Source organism: Panthera uncia (assembly GCF_023721935.1).
Source record: "Panthera uncia isolate 11264 chromosome C1 unlocalized genomic scaffold, Puncia_PCG_1.0 HiC_scaffold_3, whole genome shotgun sequence".
Lineage (NCBI taxonomy): Eukaryota > Metazoa > Chordata > Mammalia > Carnivora > Felidae > Panthera > Panthera uncia.
In genome coordinates this window covers 99,100,484-99,126,777 of record NW_026057584.1, presented here as the reverse complement: position 1 = coordinate 99,126,777, position 26,294 = coordinate 99,100,484, and the positions used below count along the sequence as shown (strand labels likewise).

Below are 26,294 nucleotides of genomic sequence, written 5' to 3'. Positions count from 1 at the left end.
TATTTCCCTCCTCTATCCCAGTTGTATGCTCTTTTACAGACCATATAGGCCATAGCTCTCTCTCTCCCTCTTGTCTGAGAGTTTCTAAGAATCTACTTTCTCCCAGGGCTGGTGTCAACCTGCCAAAAACTGCTAAAGAAAATTTGGTCATAGTTTTGAACTAGTTGGGATTAGCTGATATGAGCATTTAAGGATTAAGATAGATTCTTCAGCTGGCAGAACAAGCTGAGTTCTTTTTGAAACTCTTCTGGAAAAGTAGATGGAAATTTCTAGCCCAGCTGTCTACAGCTCCCACCATTTTCCCCTCTTTCTCAATTACTTTTGACATTCCCATGAAATGTGGTTTTATATTATTTTGTGGCTTGAGAAATCTTAAAAGCAAAAAAAATTAAAAAATTAAAAAAAACCCTCTTAGTTCAGGTTACCTCAAAGCAGATCCTGAGATGGATATTTTTGTTTTAGTAAGTTACTGAGTGTGTGTTCTTGGGTAGAAAACCTATAAGTGAAGGAAGGAGGAGGGCTGGAGAAGAAGATGGGTATCAATGTGGGTTCCCCTGAAGTCAAGCTTTAGCTTGTTTCCACAAGAAGTTCTGAAGAGAAATCACACCACTTATTATTCTGCCTTGAGGAAAGAGGGCTGGCTTTTATACCCTAGTATCAGTAGGGATGTTGGCTGCAGACAGCCATCCTTAGACCCTTGGAGGATGTATAGTCTCCCAGCATCGCTCTTTGAGGTGGAAACTCTCATTGGCTGAAGGTTAATTCTGTGGGAAGGGTGCAGCTGTGATTGGTTAGCAGATAGCACTCATTGTAGCTGGAAAATACGTTCACTAGCCCAGTGAAGAGGCTCTGGGAAGGAGTGCAACACCGTCCACTAACTGATCGATACATATAACACCCCATCATTTCTTTTCATAACTACGTGATGCTTTGTATCATGGTATTTCTTTGGATGGATGCATTCCATTTTACTGATCTACCCTCCTATTGATAAATGGCTTCCACTCTTTCTGAATTATCGACCCCAAATGTTATTAAGGCATGCATCATCTTGCCATATGTATTCATGAATAGGCTACAGTCATAGATGCTAAAGTAATGGATCAAAAGGTGTGTGAGTTGGTAATTTATTTTTCTTTTTCCAAGTTGCCTTTTATAAAAGTGTTTTGCCAGTTTATACCAGCACTGTAGAAAATAATCTTTTCTCCATATCCTCATTAGAAGATATCACCAAACTTTGTGATGTTTATCAATCAAATGAAAAATGTCCAGGCTATTTTGCAAAGATGAATTTTCTCTGGCTGGACTTTTCTCATACATCCCCAGAATTTCCCAATTAATTCCTTATCCTTGAATCTCTGATGAAGATTCTTTAAAGAAAGCTTCTCTGACCTCCAGGCTAATTCAGATGACCCCATTAACATTCATAGAGCACCATGTATTTTCTTTACCATATCTCATACATGTTTGCATTTACATATTTGTGTCTTATGTAAAAACAACTCCCCCCCACCCCTCAGCTGGATAGTGAGTTCTATTAAGGTAGGGACTATGTTTCCCTTGTTTAAATATGCATCGCTAACAGACCCACATAGACTATAATAAATATCTGTGAAATGAATGAGAAAGTAAGTGAATAAGTCACATTACTAAAAGTTAAATTGGGATCTACCAGATCATAGCGCTCAAGTTCCTGATCATATCTTGGTCAGCTTCTTCCATTACTCAGTGGATCTCACTGTTCTCTCAGTGACAAAGTTATCTAGCTTTTAGTGATTTTGATTTTCCATAATGGCTCTGCTTTGGGGACAACACACCATTTGAAACCACCCTGGGGAATTATGTTCCATGGCTTCCTGGACAGAATTCAGGTAGCGGTACCCTCTGAATAAGGGAGTATTCTAAAGTAGATTTCATACTTCTTATACTTATCTAGGAAATACTTGCCCTGTTTCAATGTCTGGGGAGAACGATGACTCAGTGTTGACTGAAATTATTTTGACATCATTAATTATTTAATCAACAAAAAAGAGATGCAAAAGAATACACATGCAATCTGCATCATGGTCTAATGATATCCCCCTGGTTTCTCATGGAGTTGCTGCTGAAGCCTCAGCTTCATTCAGTTAGGGATGTGTCTCATCAGAAAATTTCAGAATTAGAGTTTCCTGTATTTTGTTCATTTTTAGGTTTGAGGGTAGCATAGAAATCAGTCCATATCACTCAGACCTAACACCCATAGGTGGGGCCATAATTTTTGACTGCCTCATAATTAATGTGACCTGGTTACTTCTGAGATGATTTATTGTTGCACCATTGGGTTCCTCAATTTTGCAGGACAGTGGGTCAGACTCTGTTCTACCATAATCCTCTCTTTGACAGGGAATGCATGGGTGGGAAGGAGAGGAACATGGGTTCCTACAGTCTAGAATAGATCTCAGTGGTGTGAAAATGCTACCTTTTTAATCTAGTGCATTTTTAATTGCAACTCACTGTGTCTTCCCATCCTAAACAACAAATACATAATCCAGGATCATTTTATGTTGTATAAATTGCCAGGTAAACATAGTGTTGCGTGGACAAGGTGTTAGAACTAATGCCTGGTATAGGTCCATTCACTTTCCAACACTTGGGGCACCAGATAGTGTAGATATACTTAGGAATTTAGTTCAACTCACTGTGCACAGTTTATGAGTTTTGTTATTCTGTGGTCTACCTTATCATGAAGTTCTTCAAGTTTTCCTTGCAAAACCTTATTGGGATGTTGGACTAACTCTGAGAGGTGAAGCCTTCTGGATCCCAGCCACCTGTGTGCATCAGACCCTAATACATGGTGCCTGGGAGCTGTATCCTTGAAGTCCAACGTCAGTTTTGGATGGCATCAAGTACGGTTAGATAGTCTTCCTTCCTTCACTGTCACTTTCTTTTATCCTCTCCCTCATCTCCTCTTTCTTCCATGCTGTTTCATTGTTTGGCCCACTTTGTAGTGAGTGGTAGAGGACTCCTATGTTCAAGGTCCCTCTCTGGTTGCATCATTGCTAATGTGTCTTTGTACCATTGCATCTGCAGTAATTACACTATTGATTTTATTACTTGTGTGTTTTCTTGGTCTCTCTCACTCTTGAGATGAGAGGTTATGTCTGTCACCTTCAATGATGTATCCCCAGCATTTATCAGGGGCTTGGTAGAAAGTAGTACTACATAAATATTGGTTGAATGAGTGAATCCTCAAATTTTGCCAATTCTTTCTCCTCTCTGTTGCCTGTTGTCAGGTCCTGAATATCATTTCTGGTAATCACTCTTTGCTAAACCTTCTAGCCAGCCAAATATTCTTATGGTACCCAGGCTGTAAAATTAGCTGCCTTGTATCTGATATTTCTGGGATCTTGGTGTGGGCTGAAGGTCTTGAGGAAAAATGAACTAATCGGCTAAACTGATTCTCAGTTGTATCTGTTAGAGCTTTTTGGTTGCTCTGCTAACTTTTGCAAAAATGAAAGATGTTGAAAGGCCATTGGGTCGTTCATAGGATCCATGTATGGAAAACCAGGGCAGGATAGAGTAGATAGAAACTCATGAGACTTTTAGAATTGCTCTTGTTGATGATTGAAACTTCCCTGCTTTTGGTTCCTTAACAGACGGTGCTTAATACATATGATGCCAAAAAAGGAGTGGATCAAGTCATATCCGTCTATGAGAAGTGATAGTTTTTGGCAGAGGAGGTCATGTAGCATCCTTTAAATCACGATATTTTAACAGTCATTACCGCTGTCTACACATAGGATCGATCCAGGCAGCAGCTCTTAGTAACTCTATGTTCTAAATCATCCAGGTTACACAAAGTGACTTGCATACAGATGGTACTAAATAAGCTTGTTGAATGCATGACCAAGTGCTGTATCATGCAGTTCTGGGCCTCTTGCTCTTATAAGTAGACACATGTCTCCAGAAATAGGTTCACAAGAGGCTTGTTACACATCCATCATGTGCCGGAGTCTTTCTTCCTTGGAACTGCAGGAGATTTATGGATGTCTGTCTTGCCCTGGTGCCCGTGTGTGGAGTGCAGCACTTAGACTCCCTTTCTTAAATAGAGTGCAGTTGGCTTTGCACCTCTGCAGCTATAAGCTCTTAAATTACTCTTTCTAGAAAGGTTTAGCCTGTATGAGAAGTAACTAAAACAGAACAGAATGCAGGAGAAGAACAGTTTTGCATCAACATGCTTTCCATTCTCCTCTTTTTGTGGCTCTTTCAAGAGTTCTATGAAGATATTGTTGAGCCTAAATTCCTCATTTTTGGCATGCTGACCAATTAGAAATGCTTCTAAATCCTAATAGGTTGTTGTAGTTACTGAAATGGTGTGTGCCAAGACAAGTCTTTAATGTAATTCCCACAAACTATGAAAAGGTTGCTGGAAATTTCTGTTGTTTCATCTGAGGTTGTTTAAATTATTTAAGAGCACATGATTAAAAACTCTAGATTAGATATTTTTCAGGCTGGGGTCCAAGGTCTTCACATTGTTTTGGAGGGAGAGACAAGCTTTGATTTGGGTCATGATTCTGACCATAAAATTGGTCCAGCTTGTGAGTGGTCACTGACTAATTGACCAAAACTCCTCTGACCTCCTGGCTTCTTAGTGAGAAATTGTGGATGTTGGTTGTAGTATAGGAACCACTATACCAAGGCAAAAGTGAGAACATGGTCTAAAAGAACATCAAATTTAAATGCCACTGCAAAGATATAGTCTACCTGGTTTCCCATTTGGTAGAAAGTGTTTTTTGATGTTAACCAAGTGGAAGTAATTACTCAGAGAATATCAATTCCTCACCCCCTGCCCAGTGCTTGCAGCAATGATTCTTTAACAGAAGAGTTCTCAGCAACTAGAGATTCCCCACAAATCCTCAGAAATTATGCCCAAACAGCTATTTAGACACGAGGCCAGATTTAATTAGATTCTAAAATGTTTCTTTTCCCATAAGTTCGATATAAATAGGCCTAAGGAGAAAGATAGACTTTCAAGGATGGCAATGACCGTCCTACCTAGTCCTAGATTCAGTCCTTCCACAGTCACTGATTACCTATTACATGCTTGATGGTGGAAAGATAGTAAACAAGCAACATATGAACTGTATCCTTGAAAAGGGAATAGATTGATAACAACAGATTTCACATTAATTCATGTCATTATGGTGCATATGACACAAACACACATCTTACCAGGCAACTAGTACCTAAAGGGAACTTCTGTTTTTCTCTGTTGTTCTCCCTTTATGTTTTTTTTTTTTAATTTGTTTGTCTGTTTGTTTGGTTTAGTTGTGTGAGAGAGAGAAAGAGAGAGAGTGCTTGTGGGGGGGGAGGGGCAGAGAGAGAGAGAGAGAGAGAGAGAGAGAGAGACTCTCAAGCAGGTTCTATGCTCAGTGTGGAGTCCGATGAAGGACTCAATCCCACAACTCTGGGACCATGACCTGAGCCCAAATCAAGAGTTTGTCACGCAACTGACTGAGTCAACCAGGTGCCCCTCTTCCTATATGTTTTGAATACTTTTTCTTCACTTCAGATTGGGAAATCCAGACTTACTAATCCCCTGAATCCTGAACTGCCAGTGCCTTGATTCCACTAGTGGGATTCATATAAGCACTTTGGATCTGATGGTCAATAACACTCCTAACTACTGCTCTAAACACCAAGCAATTTTAACTAGGATTTTGTTTTAGACACTCTTGAGACAATAACTACTTCTGTCATTCTGAGGTAAAGGAACCAGCCCAGTCACTTGTGAATTAAAGTTTTTGATCCTACCCTTGTCCTGACCCTTCCACTCAGTGTTTGTACTAAAATTGCTCTACCAGTGGGATTGGGCAGTGGGCACAGATCTTGTTGGAAAGCCACTTCCTCTTCTGCATTAACTTTTCTCAGTCTTATTCAGGGTTTAAGATCCTAGACCAGGATTCTTTTCACCTTCAAGGATTTTCATAAGACCCTTACTCTTGTTGACCTACCCCCATGTTCCTCAACTGTTTTTCCCCCTTACCCTCTCATAAGGAAAATTTTTGGACATTACCTCACCCCTCCTTCATGAAGTTAAATGCTAAAAAATGAGATTTTATTATGTAAGGTAGAGCTTTGGTGTAAGTATTGTAATACCTAAAGTTTGTCCTCTTCCAAGAAACAATGTTCACACCTTCCTAGGCAATGTTGTCCTCTTGAGAATGAATTATGCAGCCTAGGATGTGACAGAATCACCCAAGGAGCTTGTTAAAACTCAGATTGCTGGGGCGCCTGGGTGGTTCAGTTGCTTGGGCAGCCAACTTTGGCTCAGGTCATAATCTCGTGGCTCCTTTGTTGGTTTTGAGCCCTGTGTCGACTCTTTGCTGTCAGCACGGAGCCCTCTTCGGATTCTCTGTTGTCCTCTCTGCCTCTCCCCCACTCGTGCTCTCTCCCCAAAATAAACATTTAAAAAGAAGAAGAAGAAAAAAAACTCAGATTGCTGTGGCTCAACCCCAGCCACTAGCAAGTAGATGTTTATATATTTTAAAAGTCTGTATTTAGATATAATGTTAAAAAGATAAGAGAGCAATTTTAGTCAAGACTTTGAAAACTGAATAATTTCTAATTTGTTACTTATATAATATTTTTTCTACCTACTAGGTTTCCTTCCAGAGATCTCCTAAGTATAGGTTGACTTGTTTTCTTTTCATATAACTAGTACCGGATTAAAATAATAAGAGAGAGACTCATATAGACTAATATATTATAAACCCAAATTCAGTAAATTTGATTCAAAAAGAAACAGGTGCATTATTTCCCCACAAGCACATGTGAGTTTTATTTATTTAATCTTTTATTATTGTAAATATATTTGTTCTCCCTAAAGCCCTAAATCAAGTGATTCATATTAAATATTGTGAGCATTATCTTAGGATTTATTTAGATACAAGTTAGTTATTCTTTTAACTTTCTAAACCTTTAAAAATATAACATTTAAATAGGCAGTTTGGTTTAAAATAAACAGTAGCGCATTACATTTAATATGAGTAATATGTAAATGATAGTTGAGAACAAGGTAGATCAATACAGAGACTGAAAGAAATTTAAATAAAACATGTCAGAGTAAACAAAAAGATGAAATAAAAAGAACAGGTAATGAGCATTGAAAATATTTGACTATAGAAGTTAGACCAAGAAAAATGTGGCAATTAGCATGCAGAAGAGAATAAAAGTGTAATTTGATCTGACCATGAAGAAAGGATACAATAACACAAGTTGGGAGAAGAAGGACAGAAGAAATGTCTTGGAACTATTTCAGGCAAAAATCCAATAAAAGAGGAAACTATGGTGACAGCGACATAGTGGGCTATGTGTTGCTTTTATCTTTGATACCCTCATTTTCTGTGGTGAAGAGAGTAGTTTTGATTAATCAACTACTGGGGAGAGTGCAGATTCGCCAGGTTTTTTTTCCCTGTAAATCAGTTCATTTTTGGTTTATATATTTGAAATGATACTTTATATATTTGAATTGATACTTCTTTATACATTTGACTGATCTAATTATAGACATTTGTTTTATACTTTGTAATTGCAAACATTTAAAACTTTCTTTCTCTTTTCTACTTGTCTTTTTTTTTTTCATAGTGCTGGTTGGTGTTTGGAAACATTTAGACTGAGGAAAAAGACTTACTGGGGCACACAAATCCATATTTGAGATAAAATCCACAAAATATGAATATTATTTAAATTCATATATAACAAAACTATTTTGAATACATATAGTTGAAATAGCAAATGATAACCCTGTTTAATAAGTATCCTCATTAAGTTATGCTTAACTATCCTTTTTATAATGTTTCTTTTATTTCTTAAAAGGAAACAATAATAGCTCTCTTTGGTACTTACCCAAATGAATTGAAACATACATCCACACAAAAACCCGCACACAGATGCTTAAGAGCACTTTTATTTATAACTGACCAAACTGGGAAGCCGCCGACATATCCTTCAGTAGCTGAGTGGATAAATGAACTGTGATATATCCAGAAAATGGAATATTACTCAGCAGTTAAAAACAATGAACTATCAGGCATGAGAAGACATAAAGGAATATACATGCATGTTACTTAGTGAAAGAAGCCAATCTGAAAAGGCTACATACTGTATGATACCGCATTCTGCAAAAGGCAAAATTATATTGACAATAAATAGATTGATGGTTTCCAGGGATTAGGAAAGTGGGAGAGATGAATAGGCAGAGCACAGAGAATTTTTATCAAATTATTCTATGTGATATTTTAATGGGGGATACATGTTATTATATACTTGTCAAAACCCACAGAAGGTACAACACCAATAGTGAACTTTAATATACAATATAGACTATGTACGATGTGTCATTGAGTTGCACTGATTGAACAGATGGACCACCGGTGCGGGATGTTGGCAGTGGGGAGGCTGTATGTGGGCAGGGGGGGTGTCATCAGGGGTATATAGGAACTCTGTATTTTCTGCTCAAATTTGCTGTGAATCTAAGATTCCTACAAAAATAAATATATTTTATTTTATTTTTTTAAACATTGTTTTATTTATTTGTTTCTGCTATTGTTTTGAATATAATTTATTGTCAAGTTAGCTAATGTAAAGTGTATACAGTGTGCTCTTGGTTTTCGGGGGTAGATTCCCTGATTCATCACTTGCATGCAACACCCAGTGCTCGTCCCAACAAGTGCCCTCCTCAATGTCCATCACCCATTTCCCCCCTCCCCCTCACCCCCATCAACCCTCAAGTTTGTTCCCTGTATTTAAGGGTCTATTATGGTTTGCCTCCCTCTCTGTTTGTAACTATTTTTTCCCCTTCCTTTCTCCCATGGTCTTCTGTTAAGTTTCTCAAGTTCCGCATGAGTGAAAACATATGGTATCTGTCTTTCCCTGACTGACTCATTTCACTTAGCACAATACCCTCTAGTTCCATCCACGTTGCTGCAAATAGCCAGATTTCATTCTTTCTCATTGCCAAGTAGTATTCCATTGTATATATAAACCGCATCTTCTTTATCCATTCATCAGTTGATGGACATTTAAGCTCTTTCCATAATTTGGCTATTGTTGAAAGCACTGCTATAAACATTGGGGTACAAGTGCCCCCTATGAATCAGCACTCTTATATCCTTTGGATAAATAGATATATTTAAAAACAAGCAAAAATTAATTTAAAATATTATAAAATCAAATTCCTTCATACTTTAGGTTCCAAAAACATTGAGACCAGGGGCACCTGGGTGACTCAGTAGGTTAAGCTTCCGACTTTGGCTCACGTCATGATCTCACTGTTCATGAGTTTGAGCCCCTCATTGGGCTCTGTGCTGATAGCTCAGAGCCTGGAGTCTGCTTCAGATTCTGTGTCTCCCTCTCTCTGTTCCTCCCCCACTCACACTCTGTGTGTGTGTGTGTGTGTGTGTGTGTGTGTGTTTCTCTCAAAAACAAATAAACATTAAAAAAATAATAACAAAAAATTGAGAACAAAAAGTAAGAAAACAATCCAAAATATATCAAAAAGTAAAAATAAAGAAATTTAACTTATACTTTGGAACTTATAATACCATATAACAAAATTAGCAATGCCAATAACAACAAGGACCCATTTCCCAGTCATACATACTGTGCACACAAGGAAGAATGTAAAAAAGAATAGCAAATTAAATTTAAAAACCCATGTTTTGGATATTAACATATGCGTATACACAGTACAAACAAGCTAATTGGTGATTTAAAAGAATCCTATCTTAAGTGGTAAATAAATTAGTTGGGGTGATTAGGCTGGAGGTCAGGAGTAGGTGCTACATTGTGTAGCCAGTGCAAAGCACTCTCCAGTGCAAGGGCTAGAAGTACGATAGAGGTGCCAAACAACAGGCTTGAATTTGGGCAGTTTATAAAGGAAGTCATGCTAATAATGTCCAAATATAATTTTAGCTGTTGTAAGGTTTTGAATTATTGCAAATATTGTTTTCAAATGTTATCGAGGGGTGTCTGGGTGGCTCAGTTGGTTAAATGGCCGACTTCTGCCCAGGCCGTAATCTCATGGCTCATAGGTTTGAGCCGCACGTCGGGCTCTGTGCTATACACACACACACACACACACACACACACACACACCACATCTTCTTTATCCATTCATCTGCCGATGGACATTTGGGCTCTTTCCATACTTTGGCTATTGTTGAAAGTGCTGCTATAAACATGGGGGTGCATTTGCCCCTTTGGAACAGCACACCTGTATCTCTTGGATAAATTCCTAGTTGTACTGACCTTATTAATTTCCAGTAACTCTTTCTTCCTGAAAGTCTATTTTGCCTACCATTAATACAGCCTCACTAACTTGTGGTTAGAATCTGCCAGATAGATTTTCTTCGGTACTTTTATGTTCAACATTTCTACGGTCTAATGTTTTAAGAGTAATCATTTGATATTTTAATCCAGTCTGATAACCTTTCTTTAAATGGTAATCTTAGTAATTTACACTTATTGCATTTATTATTATTATTATTCATTCTATGTACAGATTTGCTGTGTCATGGTATTTTGTACTTTTAAGATTTTTTTGTAGGCTTCTCTCTGTCTCTCCCTCTGTCTCTTTCTCCCTCTGTTTCTTTCTCTCTAATATTCTTGGTGTAATTTAAAAACATTCCATCCCTTTTCTCCTACTCTATTTCTATTTTTAACACGTGTTAAATAAATACTTAGCTAAAGATAAGGTAGATCAATGCCTTTGCCCTTCCCTCAATAATAGAACATTTATTTACTTTAACTGTGCTTAGCCTTACATGTAACTGTTTCCAGCGTTCTGTTTCTGTATTGTTCTATCTTGTTTGATCTTACTTTACCTTTTTATAGTCACCTATATTTATATCACTATTTATTTGCTCACTATTTCTTCTTCCATCTAATTTTCCTTTCCATTGAAGTTTATCTTTTAGGGAGGGTTTCTAGGCCATTCACCTCTTTTGGCCACAAAATTCCTCATTTTCCCTTGTTCTCTGTCATACAATTCCAGGATGACCATTTTATTTTAATACATCACCATCTTCTGGCCTTTATTTTTGCCTCAAAAATTTTTCTGTAGCTTAGCTTTCTTTTCTAGTTATTCTGACCTTTTTCTCTGGCTGCCCCAATGATCTTGCCTTTGTTTTTGGTATTCTCTGGTTTCACAACAATCTTTTAAAGTGTAGATCTCATTTTATTTATCCTATTTGAGATTCATTGTACTCCTTAATTCTGAAGCTTCATGCCTTACACCAATTCTGTAAAATTCCCAGTCATTTTTTCTAAGTATTACCTCTCCCTCATTCTCTTTATTCTTTTTTTTTTTTTAGCACTCCAAATCGGTACATATTCAACCTACTCATTTTATTTTCTACATCTTTTAACGCATCTTCGAGATTTTTCATCCACTTGTTTGAGCTGCAATCTGGGTCATATGATTCATTCATCAAATATTTATTGACTGACTATTATATGCCAAGAACTACTTAAGGTGTGGGAATAGAGCAGTGAATGAGATAGACAAAGACACTGACTATGTGCTTATGTGTTAGTTGTCTATTTTTCCATAGAAATAAATGTACAATGTATAGTTAGTTACATAGTATTTAAGTTTGTATGAAGTTCTATGCAGTACAATAGGCATAGTAAGAGGGAGAAGGCGTTTTGAAAGCTGGCAACTTCATGTGTGTAGACAGGGAAAGCCCATTAAAGCAACGTTTGAATAAAGCTGTGAATGATTAAAGAATGGGAGAAGAATAGTTTGGAGAGACAGAGGAAACTGTTTTTGCATTATTTTTTAAAATAGGTAATATAATAGGATGTGTATATAAAATTCTCTCTCTGTCTCTTACACACACGCACACACACACACCCTGAAAACATTTCTACTATACATCACATAGAAAATCAAGATAGCATATTCACCAAGTAAAAGCTGAAAACTAGAACAGTGAACATGAACTGTACTGATGTCAAGCTTTTCTGAGAGAATCGCTATTCACTATTCTTGGTGATATTAGCAAATTTGCTTTGGTAAGATTTGGACTAAGATGTGGCATGATCTTCTTTACAATTTAAATTTGATTGTATTTATAATTAATTTGCTGGTCAGAGAAAAGCAAGATGTGCAACTGGGAGACCACAGAATGCAACTCCCCAAAAAGCATCTACATCCAACTTTCTTTTATCTGAAAAACTAGAAAAAAATGTGAATTGCTGCTTACTAAGATAAGGAATACTGTGGACCAGGCAGGTCATGGGGAGAGGAGCAAGTTCATTTAAATGGTATAAATCCATTAGACATCGGAGTGGCAATGTTGAAGGACACAGATGGATAGATGAATCGGGAGTACACTGGGGGGGCGGTCTGGCCTGGAGGTAGAAGTTTATTAGTTTCAGAAGAAGCTTCTATTTGGTCGTGAAACTGGATTGGACCACTCAGGGAATAAGTGTAGATAGTCCAAAAGCTCATAGACGGAACCTTGATTTACTCGAACATTTACTGTGTGGAAGATGAGGGGAAACAGAGAGAAGAAATTGAGGAGTCATGGCCTGTGAAATTACGGGGGATAAATCAAGAGAGTAGTATTCTAGAACCCAAGTTAAGAAAACATTTCAGGAAGAGAAAGCACTCCCGTGTGGCAAAGGTTAGTGATAACTCAAGTAAGATGAGGAATAGAGATGATCCTTGATAGTTTGGTTTGCTTGCTTTATCTTTTTAACGTGCGGTCACAATAATCTGGATGGGAACTGTGTTGGTGGAGCGGTGGGTCCGAAGCCTTGCTGGCCCCAGCTCTTCCCATTCACCAGTTCCCACTTCACTGCTTCTCAGTGGGTGCTCTCTGGACCAGAGGCCCCTGCATCTGTATCACCAGAGAACTTGTTAGAAAAGTGCATTCCTGGCCCAGAGCTGCGGAGTCAGAAAGCCTGACAGTAAGCCTCAGCCAGGTGTGTTTTCTACAAGCTCTTCAGGTGATTCTGAGGCACAGTGAGGTTTGAGAATCACTATTCTTGGTGATATTAGCAAATTCGCTCAGAAAAGCTTGACATCAGTACAGTTCATGTTCACTGTTCTAGTTTTCAGCTCTTACTTGGAGAATATGCTATCTTGATTTTCTATGTGATGTATAGTAGAAATGTTTTCAGGGTGTGTGTGTGTGTGTGTAAGAGACAGAGAGAGAATTTTATATACACATCCTATTATATTACCTATTTTAAAAAATAATGCAAAAACAGTTTCCTCAGAAGTGTCACTTAAACAGTAAAAAGTAAAAGTACAAAGTGAATTTGATGTTCAATTTTTTTTAAATTTTTTAACGTTTATTTATTTTTGAGACAGAGAAAGACAGAGCATGAACAGGGGAGGGGCAGAGAGAGAGGGAGACACAGAATCTGAAATGGGCTCCAGGCTCTGATCTGTCAGCACAGAGCCCGACGCGGGGCTCAAACTCACGGACCGCGAGATCATGACCTGAGCCAAAGTTGGACACTTAACTGACTGAGCCACCCAGGCGCCCCGATGGTCAATTTTAAGTTAACAAAATATATGATGGAGGAAAGGCAAGGAGGCGTGAGTTCATGTTGGCTTGCTCAAGTGCTGTATTGCTTGCCTATCAAGTACTCTAAAACTTAATTACTGCAATCATATTGCACAGTACACTCTCCCAAATTCTGGATGTTTTTTGTAATATTATGTTAGAAATATAGTGTAAAACATAATATAATGTTCTAGAGGAAAAGAATAAAAGTACTGGGTTTGAGACCAGTTTAAGTGTTTCCAATATCAAGATATAAAGGCTGCAAAATATGCTAAATTCGCATAAATAGTCCACCTGATTTTATAGGTGTTGTTTTTTGTGGTTGCTGTTTTAAAGCAAAGTGATCTACCATTTCGTCATGCCTAATTCATCTCCTACCAGGTCACTGTGAAGTCTCGCCTGATCAGACCTATCTCACAGTGACATCTGCACCTGTAGGGGATGCTAGCCTGTCATTCGGTGTGAATTCATCCATCCCAGGACAGCATTGCCGAAGAGGAAAGAGAAAGCATGAACCACTCGAGCAGATATCTCTTACATAGGCATTTCTTTAGAAAATGGTAACTTTTTCAATAGCCAACTCTTAGTAGTTGCAGATGTATGATGTCACCAGCTGGAAGTGGAATTAACCATGTCCAAATTGCTTCTTCCTTTGACATGGAGAAAAGTCAAGTTTGCAGACAAGTTGAAGCTAATTAGAGTAGTAATAATAGTGTGTGTGTGTGTGTGTGTGTGTGTGTGTGACAGGGCCAATGCCTTTATTTAGATAAAGATTCTCATTGCTTTTTTTTTTGAAGCCTCATGGCTTCTCTAATTTACATTATTGTTTCTTTGAATACTTTTTGTGCATGTTCCCATTGCTTACATTTTTTGTTGAATTGAATAAAATACAAATGGTAAATTTTGTTGTGTTTTTTTTTTCTTTATTTGTCCAACCAGCTTTTGTGGAGTGCTGGGTACTCAGTACTGAGAAGTGGCTAAGGTGATCCTTCTGTTCCAGAGCTTGCAGAGTAAAAAGAGAGCAGATAAGGGAGCCAGCACTGTGGTTCTGTGCAGAAAGTACCATGAAAGTGTCATGGGGACGCCGCTGTGTGAGTGTGGAGGAAGGATCCCAACCTCAGACTGAGATGTCAGGAAGCACGTTCTACATGAAGATCCTCTACCTCTCTTTTGGTCCCAACAGGATGCCATATTTTTGCGTATTTAGGACAATGTCTGATGCTCAGTGAAAACTTCTTGAATGAATATATAAATGAATTTTATTCTAGATGCATAGTTTCCTAAGCACCAGAAACTTAAATGGAATTATTCATTATAAATCTGAAACTAAAACACAATCCAACCTCAAGTCTTAGTTATTGAAAACAATGTAAACTGACAATTCCTTGAATGTAATCTTTCAGTGCCTGATCTGACTTGTAAACAAAAAGCCCACATGGCTTGTGACTGACCAGCAAACTTCTTTAATAACCATCTGTCAGGCAACATATTTCCTACTCCATCTGCTATGAAATGAGCATGAGATAAATATATATGTATATATAAAATGTTCCTACAGCTTTCCTGTGGGTAACCAGCTTAGAAAGAAAGGCTGTAAGCATAGCAGACATGATGAATTAATGTCAGTAAGCAGCAGGATACAACTCCAGAATAAAAAATATAATAATAATCAAGTTACACATGGAAGTGCTGTCAGAAATAGGACAAGGAGATGAAACCCTTATTCTCTGTTTGAATAAAAAGACCGGTAAAGCTACATTTAATTTTAATGCAAGTAGTTTAGTTGCATTTAGGTTTTGCTATTAAATAATTGCCCTCTTTCTCCTATAGACAGATAGCTAGTGATAGCCTTAAATCATCAGTTCCAAAGGAGGATTGGAAGAGGAAAGGGAATTAATTTTTATTGAAGATCTACTAGGTGCCAGGCAGTTTATATTAATATTCTTCCTTTTTCTTTCCCCCTCTTGCCTTCCTCACTCTGGTCTCTCTTTCCAGATCCTTCTCATTCTCCCTGTAGTTGGGACTGTCTATTGTCTTCTCATGTCTTTACTCCTCTCCTTTCTCAGTAATAGAACAGTTAGTGTTGGCCAGACAGATATCTGCCCCAAATGAAGACTGTTGTCCTTGGTCTCCCTTGCAGCGAGGTTCAGCCCATGAAGGAGGTAGAAATGGGTGGGAAACGATATGGCCTTAGAGGTGGGGTGTCATGAACACTTCCTGCCTCCTTTTCTTTTTCCTACTGCTCCACATGAGAACGATGGCCAGAACTAGAGCGATTATCGACTCTGAAGCAGGACCTGCACTTTTAGGTCAGTAAAACAAGGAGGTCAAAGAAGGCAGCATCTTGATAATAGATTCTCTCGCCCAGGCTTGGATTTCTGTAAGAAACATGCAATTGGAAACACTCCTATTTTGAGTTTTGATCACTAACAGGAAACCTAATACTAATACATTTCCATTATTTCATTCACATAGTATTGCTTGATTCGTGAATTCATTAAGCACAGTGGCCCTCACGTGAGAAAATAAGTGGACACATAACGAGCATCTGTTGAAGATTAGTGTGCATGGATTTCTATTCCTTCTACTAGTCTATCTTGAGAAGTCATTGCTTTCTCTAATTCTTAATTTATGTACTTAAATAATGATAGGTGTAGGCCAGTGGTTCTCAACTGAGGCTTACAGTTGGGTTCTCAACTGGGGCAAAAGTCCTCATGGGACTTTTGAAATTTCGGACACAATTTTTGATTGCCACAATTGCGTGGTGAGGTGCTACTGGCATCTCGTGGACAGAGACCAGGGATGCTGGTAAACACTGTAAAAGACACAGCATCACCCCCATGACAAAGGGTTATCTGGCTGGAAATGTCAATAGTACTGAAGTTGAGAAATCCTGGTTTTGGCAAAATTTGTTGATTCTTTTCTAAACTTCAATAATTTCTCTAGGATTCGAAGTATTCATTTCTTAAGAGAATATTATTATGTGCCTTGTGGTGACTTTGGCAGGAAGTAAGAAAAACTCCTAGATAATGGGGAAAAAAAGAAAAATTAATCTTATGTAATAAATCTGGTGATGGAGACAGTTGCCATGGCTGGTTAAATCAGCAGGGATTATGTCATCTTTCTTTCTTTTTAAATTTCTTTTTAACATTTATTTATTATTGAAAGACAGAGAGAGACAGAGTGTGAGCAGGGGAGGGGAAGAGAGAGAGGGAGACACAGAATGTGAAGCAGGCTCCAGGCTCTGAGCTGTTAGCACAGAGCCCGATGCGGAGCTCGAACTCACAAACCGCAAGATAATGACCTGATCCAAAGTCGGACACTTAACCAACCGAGACACTCAGGCACCCCTATTAATGGGGACATTTTTGAAGAGAAGTGAATTAAAAAGGCAGACAGTGCATCCTCTGATTCTAGGGTGTAAATTACAACGACATGAAAAACGTAAGAAAAAAACATATAGGAGGTGCCTCTTACACTGAAAAGAGTAGCTTGCATCTACACTGTTCATCCTGTACTTTTGGGATCTTTCACACTATAGGAGGGCCCAATTTTATAGAAATACCATACAGACGGTTTGTTTTAGAATATATATTTAAAAAACCCATGAAATCCCCAAGCACTCTATAATGTAAGCCACAATGATTTTTCATTTTCCAGACTAGCCAGATTTTGTGATGCTAGAATCTAATTCCACATATTTAGTCCCCTATGTTTTAATTTGTATCTCTAGTTGTGTCTGTGTTCAGATTCTGCTTTACCAGCTAGGCTGAAAGCTTTTTGGGGGCAAGCATTTGAAGATAATGGTGATCTCTCTTCCACCCATAATAGCAGGAAATATGGCAGGAACAGAAGGAAATAAGAAGGAACGGAATCAAGTAGAAATAACTCTCTTCCTGTGGCAGTGATAAGGCTGCTAATGAAACAAATTTTTGTCACTGAAGTCTGTGTATGTTTGGTATAGCAAATTTTAGTGGAATTAATATTAGCACTTTAGCTGGAGTTTTTAATTTTATTAGTAATGAACATGGTAATTAAAGAGGTAAAGTGAGGTGTTCCAAATCACACAGCTAATTGGATTGGGAGTGGAAACAAGATGCCAGAATGCAAATACCCAGCTCTAGATCAAGTCAGATGTCAAACATGAAGACAAGCAAAGCTGAAGGTAGGACTCGGAGCTATTGATAGAACTCTTTCTGTAATTCTTCTCAGCTCTTTGTGAATGCTGACAGATTACCTCTTTGGTCAGATCTTGCTTCTCAAAAGTCTGCCATAGACATTTTATTCAACATTTACATTGAGCATCACTGAACTAGAAACTGAACATTTCCAACTCAGTTGAGTGGACTCTTCTACTAAATATCTCCCTAGGGTTTCAGCCAGCAGTGAACTTCTAGAACATTCAGTTTGGCCGAGTTAGAAGTTCTTAGCTATTGTCTTTTTTTTTCTTTCTTCCCTGCCCACCCCCCCTCCATTTTTGCAGAGGGAGGCTGGAGATCTATTTTAACATAATTATTTCTGACAGGCCAACTGTACCCAACAGGATGAAATTATAACCTTTTCAGTTAATTGTTGTGATTATCTACTTAGCATAATGTGCTTGCCTGTCACATTAAGGAGCTGCCTGCTGTGGGGATGCAGCTGGTAGTTAGGTATAAAGGATAAGCCTTAAGGTTTCATTAAAAACAAAAAACAAAAACCAAAAACCAAAAGAAAGCAGGTATGCTTTAGGGGATAGAACAGAAGAAGATCAGCACCTGGGTAACTGATCAATAAATTAAAGTTTTCTGCAAATGAATGAATGATTAGCCCTGCTCCTTGTCTGACTGTTTTCTACCTTAAAGGCCAGAAAGGCAATAGCGAATTGGGGATTTGGTGGCACACAAAGAATCATTTTCCAAGGGAATACCACAAGGAGGCAGCTGTCTAGGTCAGGGCTGTGGAAGAGGAGAGGCAAGCAGTTCCTGGGGAAATGTGATAGAACCTAGTAGAAAAAGTGGGTGATGGGCATTGAGGAGGGCACCTGTTGGGATGAGCACTGGGTGTTGTATGGAAACCAATCTGACAACAAATTATATTTAAATAAATAAATAAATAAGTAAATAATAACATTAAATTAAAAAAAAAGAAACTGGTAGATAAAGGAAGTACCCCCAATAACATTTTCCTAATGGCAGGAGTGAAATGGTCTTGCAGCGCATGGGGGTAAGAGCACAGAGCAGGGACAGGATCTGTGGAGAAGAGGACAAGCAGGAAAACTTGGAGAAGGGACCCTTTGGGACACTGTTTCCATCTCATCAATTTCTTCAGAGCACTCCTTTGTCTTTTATTTTGGTCCAGATACATTACTAAGCTGAAGGACAATCAGGACACTCATTATTAATTATTTTTTTTCATCAAGAGATAATAAGGTCCACATTACAATTTCAATTTCTATTAGCTAAGGACAAGGAGAATCAGGACTCTTGATTATATATAGGTCCAGGACCCAAAAATCTCATGTCTAAGGACTCTCTTGGTGTTTGCTGTGAGCGCCTGAGCTTTCATTTTATGGGTCCACCCTTGAAACTATAACCTTATTCTAATTGGCTTCAATATTATTCATAACTCAGAGATAATTAAAGTGTGTTCAAGACTTTAGAGAGGGCACCAAAAGTCAAACCCTTACTTAGGGATCCCTGATATATTGCTTCCATGGTGTCTGACCTCAGTAAAATGTCAGTATAATATCTTTTGGGCTTTGTAGCCTAATAACCTTGTCTGATTTCCTTAAAAAGAGTTGGTAAGTTTTGCCTTTCTCTCTTCTAAAATAAAGATGTTGGACTCGGGTAGCTCTCCATTGAGTACAGAACAGAGGAGGAAGTTAACATAATTTACAGGTGCCTAATACTTCCCACTTGAAGAAATTTCTTAAACACCATATCGAAGAGAGTGGCTTTATTCTATATGAAATATGGTGGGTACATTCGCACCTTTGCAGAGAGACATGACTAATCCATTCATAAGTACGTGTTTATTGTTTGTTTGCTTTATATCAAACATCTTGCTCTTCCTTTGATTGTATTTGTTTGCTAGGTCCATGTTCACATAACAAGAAATCAGGCTGAGGTTGTGGGCTGCATGTGTCTAATATATATTAATTTAATTCATTAATTCATCTGGGAGAATGAATGGTAATAAAGCTCAGTGGGACCATTAAGCTAATTTAGTCCTGGCAAACTGCTTTAAAAATGCCAGCTTGGTTATAAGAGGCATTGGAAGCAAAGTGAGATTTGGTTGGGGGCCTTGAAGTCACGGTGATTGAGCACGTGAGTAATGGAACCAGCTTGGCTAGGTCTCTATCCCTGCTGCACCATTTGCTGCCTGGGTGACCTGGGGCAAATTCTTTAATCTCTTTATACCTCAGTTTCCTCATCATTGAGATTCGGGCCATCATAGTGCTTATCCATGGGATTGTTTGAGTTCAGTGATATAATACAAGTAAAATGCTCAGCAAAGTGTGTATTAAGGTAAGTAATTTTTAAATTGCTGATTATAGAGTCTCATTTTGTATTCTCTAAGACTCTGTTTGCCCTTGAAAAAAGAAATTAGACATTTCCTTCTCCTTGGTGAGGGCTGGAGCTTTAGATCAGGAAAAAATTGGACTAAACAGTTAACAGTAATTTTGACGTTGGGAGAAGTGAGTTATTATGACTATGTGATTTTGTCTTCCCAAAATTCTTTGAGGACTGTTCTTGTGTTGGATGGTGTTGTTCCTCAGCTCCATACGTGTCTTGCCGTAGACTATTTTCTGTCAGTGGAGCTAGAAGCCCGCTTATTACATTTCAGTCAGATTTCTGCCAGGTTCTGCCAATGGGGAGTGCCAGCAGGAGATTGGAAGGTAGAACGAGGAGAAAAGAACGTGCCTCCAGTCAGTGATGGCGATAGGAATGGTGGCAACACCAGCATTTTAGCATCAAATGTCAGTGCTGTATATGAGATGGGGCTTGATCAGATTTTCAACACAGAAATGGATTGCATGAGAAGGTAAGACAGACTCCCTGGCAACCTCCTGCATGGAAGTCGCAGGTTACAGCGTTTACCGCATCATCTTGAAGCAGCTGGTTTTAAAGAATAACACGCTGCTTTTGATACCAGTTGGAACACAACACCTTGGGAGGTTGGGCTGTTTCCCTTAGGGGTGTGATATATGCTTTGAACCTGTGATGAATATGTCATGCTGTTTCCTTCACAGCCAGAATACCAAAGTCTGAAAGTCAAGAGTGGAAGCAAGAATGACTCATTCACTAATGTACTTAATACAAACATTTGCTTCCTGTCCCCACAGTTTTGGACTTTTCTGACTTAGGAGTTTTACTTCCCAGGAGAAAAGTTTCTAAGGATCACAGCACTATTTTCAATCAAATCGAAGTTGAGACTGCTACCTGGTTATTTTGAGCTCTTCATGGCATTGAACCTAGAAGCAAATAATGGGATTACTGTACAGGCTGCGGGGAGGGGGGTAGTTTTATTCTGATTATCAAATGGAAATATAATGTTGCTATTAGGGGCAGGGAAGACTGAGAAACCCAAGGGAATCTCTGGGGTGCTTCTTAGCACTTCCATGCACAATGGTAACATTAATGGAAGATTACAGAAATCCAGTAAAAAAGCAGGGCCGATAAGTAATCAGTCTTCAAAAATAAATGTTTAGGTTAAATGCCAGATAAAGAGCATCAAACAGCAAGCTGGAGTATTGGCTAGGACAAAGAGAAGGTGACATGAATCATTGATTACGGAAGTCACAAATATCAACTATGCTTTCATGGATAGTTACAGAAAAGAGGACTGTAGTGACTTCTCCTATTTTCCTATAACCTTGCTATATGCATATTTTATATATTTTTCATTTTTTCTTCTCCCTTTTTCCTACTACATTATGTAGGAAGCATTTCAATTGCTTCTTCAGGTAGTAGTATGTGTAAGTGGGCTCGTAGCTAAGTTAGAAATTGAATTAATATTATACTCTCCCTTATTTGATCTAATGTGTGGCCCTTTGGGGGGAACAAGTACATTTATGAGGTTAACTGCTTTTTGCTGTGTGCAAACCTGATGTCATTAAGGTTGTTGTTTGGAAATATAATTATGGGAGGAGGGGAGGGTATGGAAATGAATTGCCAGGAGTGGACTGGGCCAAATGGTGTCTGTATTCGCTCAGCTCCATATGCATGCTTTTATACTCATCCTTTGCCTACCAGGGCTGGAAGAGGATAAAGCATGTCTCTCCAAACTCCCTTGCCAGCTGGCTTCCTTTCCTGTTCAGCCAATGGGACATACTGGAGTGAGATTACAAGGCAGGAGAACAGGAGAGCCATCTTCTTCTACTCTCTGGCAGCGCGGTCTAAAGTGGAAGTGTCACCACTGGCAGAAACGGTGGAGACGCAAGCATTGGTTACTGGCAGGTGTGTGCCTTGGCTCCAGATGAGGCATCTCAGACCAACCACAGGCGTTTCAATGGGACAATGATCACAGGCACAGGCTGGTGGCATACCTTTGTTTCTGCGGCCCTAAGGGAGGTAGCAGTCACCTTCAGCTATGAATTTGGGGATAAAATGACCTTCCCTTGTTACTCTTCCAGATCTTCCACCTCCCTTTAGCCAAAGTCTTGCATTAAACTCAATTTTTAAAAGGGCCTAGAACGTCCCTTATTGGTATAGACTAATAGAGTTTCACAAAGGCACTGGTTTAAGTTGCTTACCCTTCCTTGATCCTCTGTTTGGATTGCCTAAAACTATTGCAGAACAAGGTCAAAGTGATAGAATTGGGGGTGGGAGGGTATGGCACAGATTTAGCCCCACCCACTTTGGTGTTTGGTTTCTCTCTACTGGGTTCCAGACCTTTTCCCCCTTACTGCTTCTGCAGCCTGGGGAAGCAGAAATAAGCACCATCCACTTGGGAGATGGGCCACTAATTGAAAGCACTCACAACCAGTCCTATGGTGTCTCTGAAATCGTCTTTTAAGTTCTCTCTTTATCTCTGATTTGAAAGATGGAAGGATTGGATTCCACTTTTCTAGAAGCTTTCCCACATTGGTTTTTCAGAGAGAGGACTGGCAGATAAAATACAGAATGTCTAGTAACTTTGAATTTCAGATCCATATTACATGGGGCATACTCATAACTTAAAAATGTTATTGTTTGTGTGAAATTTAAATTCAGTCATCTGAGATATATATGCATATTGATACACAAATATGGATATGCATACATATATGTGTATCTATATCTGTATATAATTTTCTCTTCTTTTGCTAAATCTGATAATCCTAGCCTAAGAATTTCAGTAAAGAGTTTCTCTAAGAGCTCCTCACGATATAACAGAATTGTATTATATGAGGCTTTATACTGTGTGGGTCTAAGAACAGTTTGAAGGTTTTTTCTCTTCAGCAGAGAGTTTGAGATAATAGACTTCTCAAATTTCGTGGTTGTTTTCTTTTTCTTTTTTCCTAGATTTCTTCAGTCTTACAGTAGGGGATGACACCTAACACAGTAGGCCAATGGTTCTCAAGGTCCCTAACTGGTAAAGTCAGCATCACCTGGGAATTGGTTAGAAATGCAAATACTCAAACCCCACTTAGACCAGCTGAGTCAGAAACTCTGGGGCTGGGGCCCAGCAATCCATTCTAACATACCCTCCAGAAAATCCTAATGCAAGGTGGAGTCTGAGAACCATGCATCAGTGTAGTCAAACATGGAGCCCGTGCAATGCTCCTTCCTATTCCTCTACCCATGTTGGAAGTTTTTACTTATGACTATATTATTTCCCACTCTCTCATCCTAGAATATTTCTCACATAGCTCTTTAGGCAGGCACTATTAATTTATTTCCCAATGTATTGTTAGTTTTAGAATATACTTCCAACTTCCCATCCCAAACTTTGGAATCTTAACTAAAATGTATTTTTTTTTCCTAGAATAATGCTTTGTATTCTGAAATACCCTTGCTGATAGCCCACAATTTCTTCAGAGATGGATCAAAAAGGCCTGGGCTGAGAGTGAGTTAAAAGAGCCTCGTGTTTTAATGCTGGTTCTTGGTACCATAAATTTACACCTGAAAGCATTGAAATTCATTAGCCAAAGGGTCTCTATAATGGTAAAATTTAAGACAGCGTGGAAGGTAAGTTAAATAAATTATCTTGGCAAGGAAAGATTTAACTGTGGCCTGCAAATCACATTGAAACAAGTAACAGTTTATTATGTCGACGCATAGATTGTGCTTTTGGTCTGTTGCCTTGGGAAAATCTGAGACATAAAATTCTTGTGGTCAATCCATTTGGGTGGATTTGGAGGTCCTGAAAGAGACACTATCTGAATTCACGGAGAAGAAATCTCCTTTCCCCATAGGTAAACAATTCTTGAAATAAAGTCATTATAAATTACAGTGTGGCTTATTTACCATCAATATACACCCCCTTAATTAGGTGTTGAATGGATCAATTGCAAGACAGCACTGGGTCAGGTCAACGTTTGAGAAAGGATGATGAAAAGTTGCTTGGCAAGAGGCCAGTTCTAATGAATAAAATTGGTGCGATTTCTTTCTTACTACAGAGGCAGGATTCATGTTTCCAGGAGACACACTTTGCCTGGCTCAGGAGTGTTGGGCAGAGCATACACTTAAGAACTGGTCTCAAAAGGTAAGGACAACTAACCAACCTCATTGCTAATAAAAATATTCTAATTAAAATGAGATATCATCTTTAACCTATATTATTGGCAATTTTCTTAAACGAACAAAGGATTTTGTGCTATCAGGGATGTGATGAGGTCTAAATTCTCAGATTTTTCTTACAGAAATGTTAACTCACGCGTTAATTAGGTTAATTTGATTATATACATCAGAAGTCTTTCAAATATTCCCTTTGACCCAGTAATTCAATTTATTGTAATTTGTCTTACATACACAACAAGAGATGCATAAATATTTATATACAAGAAGTTTTCTTGGAAATTTTTAAGATAGCAAAAATTTGGAAATAGCTAGCTTGATGTCTAACAATAAGATAATGACTAAATAAATTATGTGCTTATATGGCAGAATCATTACATGATTGTTACATCCTTTTTATATGAAATTCTTATGATGTAATGTGACATATAAAAGCAGGATAGAATACTGTACATATAAAAATTTAGTGTATAATATAAAAATATATTTATAATAAAGTGGAGGAGAATGAAACATGTCAAAATGCTTATAACCATTTTATCTAAATGATAGGTTCAACATCATCTTCCTAAATATATGCCACTTCTGTATTTTCTAAAATTTCTAAAATAATAATTTATTATGTTTTAAAATCAGAAATAAAATTATAGTATTTTATTTAAAAACTTTATTGACATTTCCCCAAGAATTCCATGACTAGGTTCAATAATTTATTTATTCATTATTTTACAAAACTAATATTTACCGAGTGCCCAGTAAGTGCTAAGAACAATAATATCCATGCAAACATACATATCCAGATACAAATTATCACAGGTATTATGAGAAGCACATTTAGGCCATGGTAAATAAAGGAATAGAGAGTGATGGGGTGGATATGTGTGTGTGATGAAGGAAGGCCTTTATTAAGAGACTAGAAGGAAATGGGAAAGCTGGCCATATAGCTATCTAAGGGAAGGACCTTCCAAGCAGAAAAAAAGAGCAGGTTATAAAAGTCCTTGGGTTGAGAGTGTGTTAGGCATGTTCAAGGTAGACAATGAGGCCAATATGACTGGAGATAACTGAGAGAGGGAAAAAAGCAGGGAATGAAGCTGAAACCAGAGTATATAGGATGTTTTAGGCCATGAAAAAAATTGGATTCTCCTCTGAGTGAGAATGAGAACCCATTGGGAAATTCTGAGCAGAGGGGTAACATGATCTGACTGGTTTCAAAAGGCTTACTCTAACTACAGTGTGAATGAATAAGCAAGCTGTAGAGGGGACCAAATAGGAAGAAAGAAGACCAGTTAGGAGGCTTTCAATATAATTCATGTGAAGGATAATGCCGGTTTTAACTAGGATGGCAGCAATGGAGGAAGTGAGAAATGATCAGATTGTGGATGTAGTTGAAAATACAGCCAGTTACACTTTTTTGTGCACTAGATATAAGGCACAAGAGCAAGGAGTCGGGATCATGCCATGAAAATTTTGGTCTGACCACCTTGAAGAACGGAATTGCCTTTACTGAGCTTGAGAATATGGTGGGAGGAACAGACCAATGGTTGGGGAGGGATGGACAGAGAATCAAGAATTTTGTTTTGGAGATGTTTAATCTAAGGTACCTGTGTGATATCCCAATGAGGATATACAGTGGAAGACACTGGATGCAAACATCAGAAGTGTATGCAGATCATGTGACTGGAGACATGCTTGGTCATTGCCCTTCTACAAAGAATCCACGTGTAGATTGAGAACATGTCTGAAGACTGAGTCTTAAGGCATCCTAATGCTAGAAGTTCAGCAGGGTAAACAAGAATAGTCAAAGGACATTGTGTATCTGCAACCCATTTGAACCAGTTATCTAGGGTAGAGATTCCTGGATTTTAATGTACATATATGAACCACCTGAGTTTCTTGTTAAAATGCAAATTCTGACAGAGTATGGGTGCTGTTTGTGATTTTGCATGAATAACAAGCTCCCACAAAATGCTTATTCTGCTGGCCGTTGGACAAGCAAGAACCTTGGAAAGAACGCGAAGTAAATTGTCCA

At 38.3% G+C, this 26,294-nt stretch overlaps 1 pseudogene; it reads left to right on the top strand.

Annotated features, from left to right (window-relative positions):
- Positions 1 to 26,294, top strand: part of LOC125911431 (uncharacterized) — a 109,256-nt pseudogene that overhangs the window by 8,738 nt on the left and 74,224 nt on the right.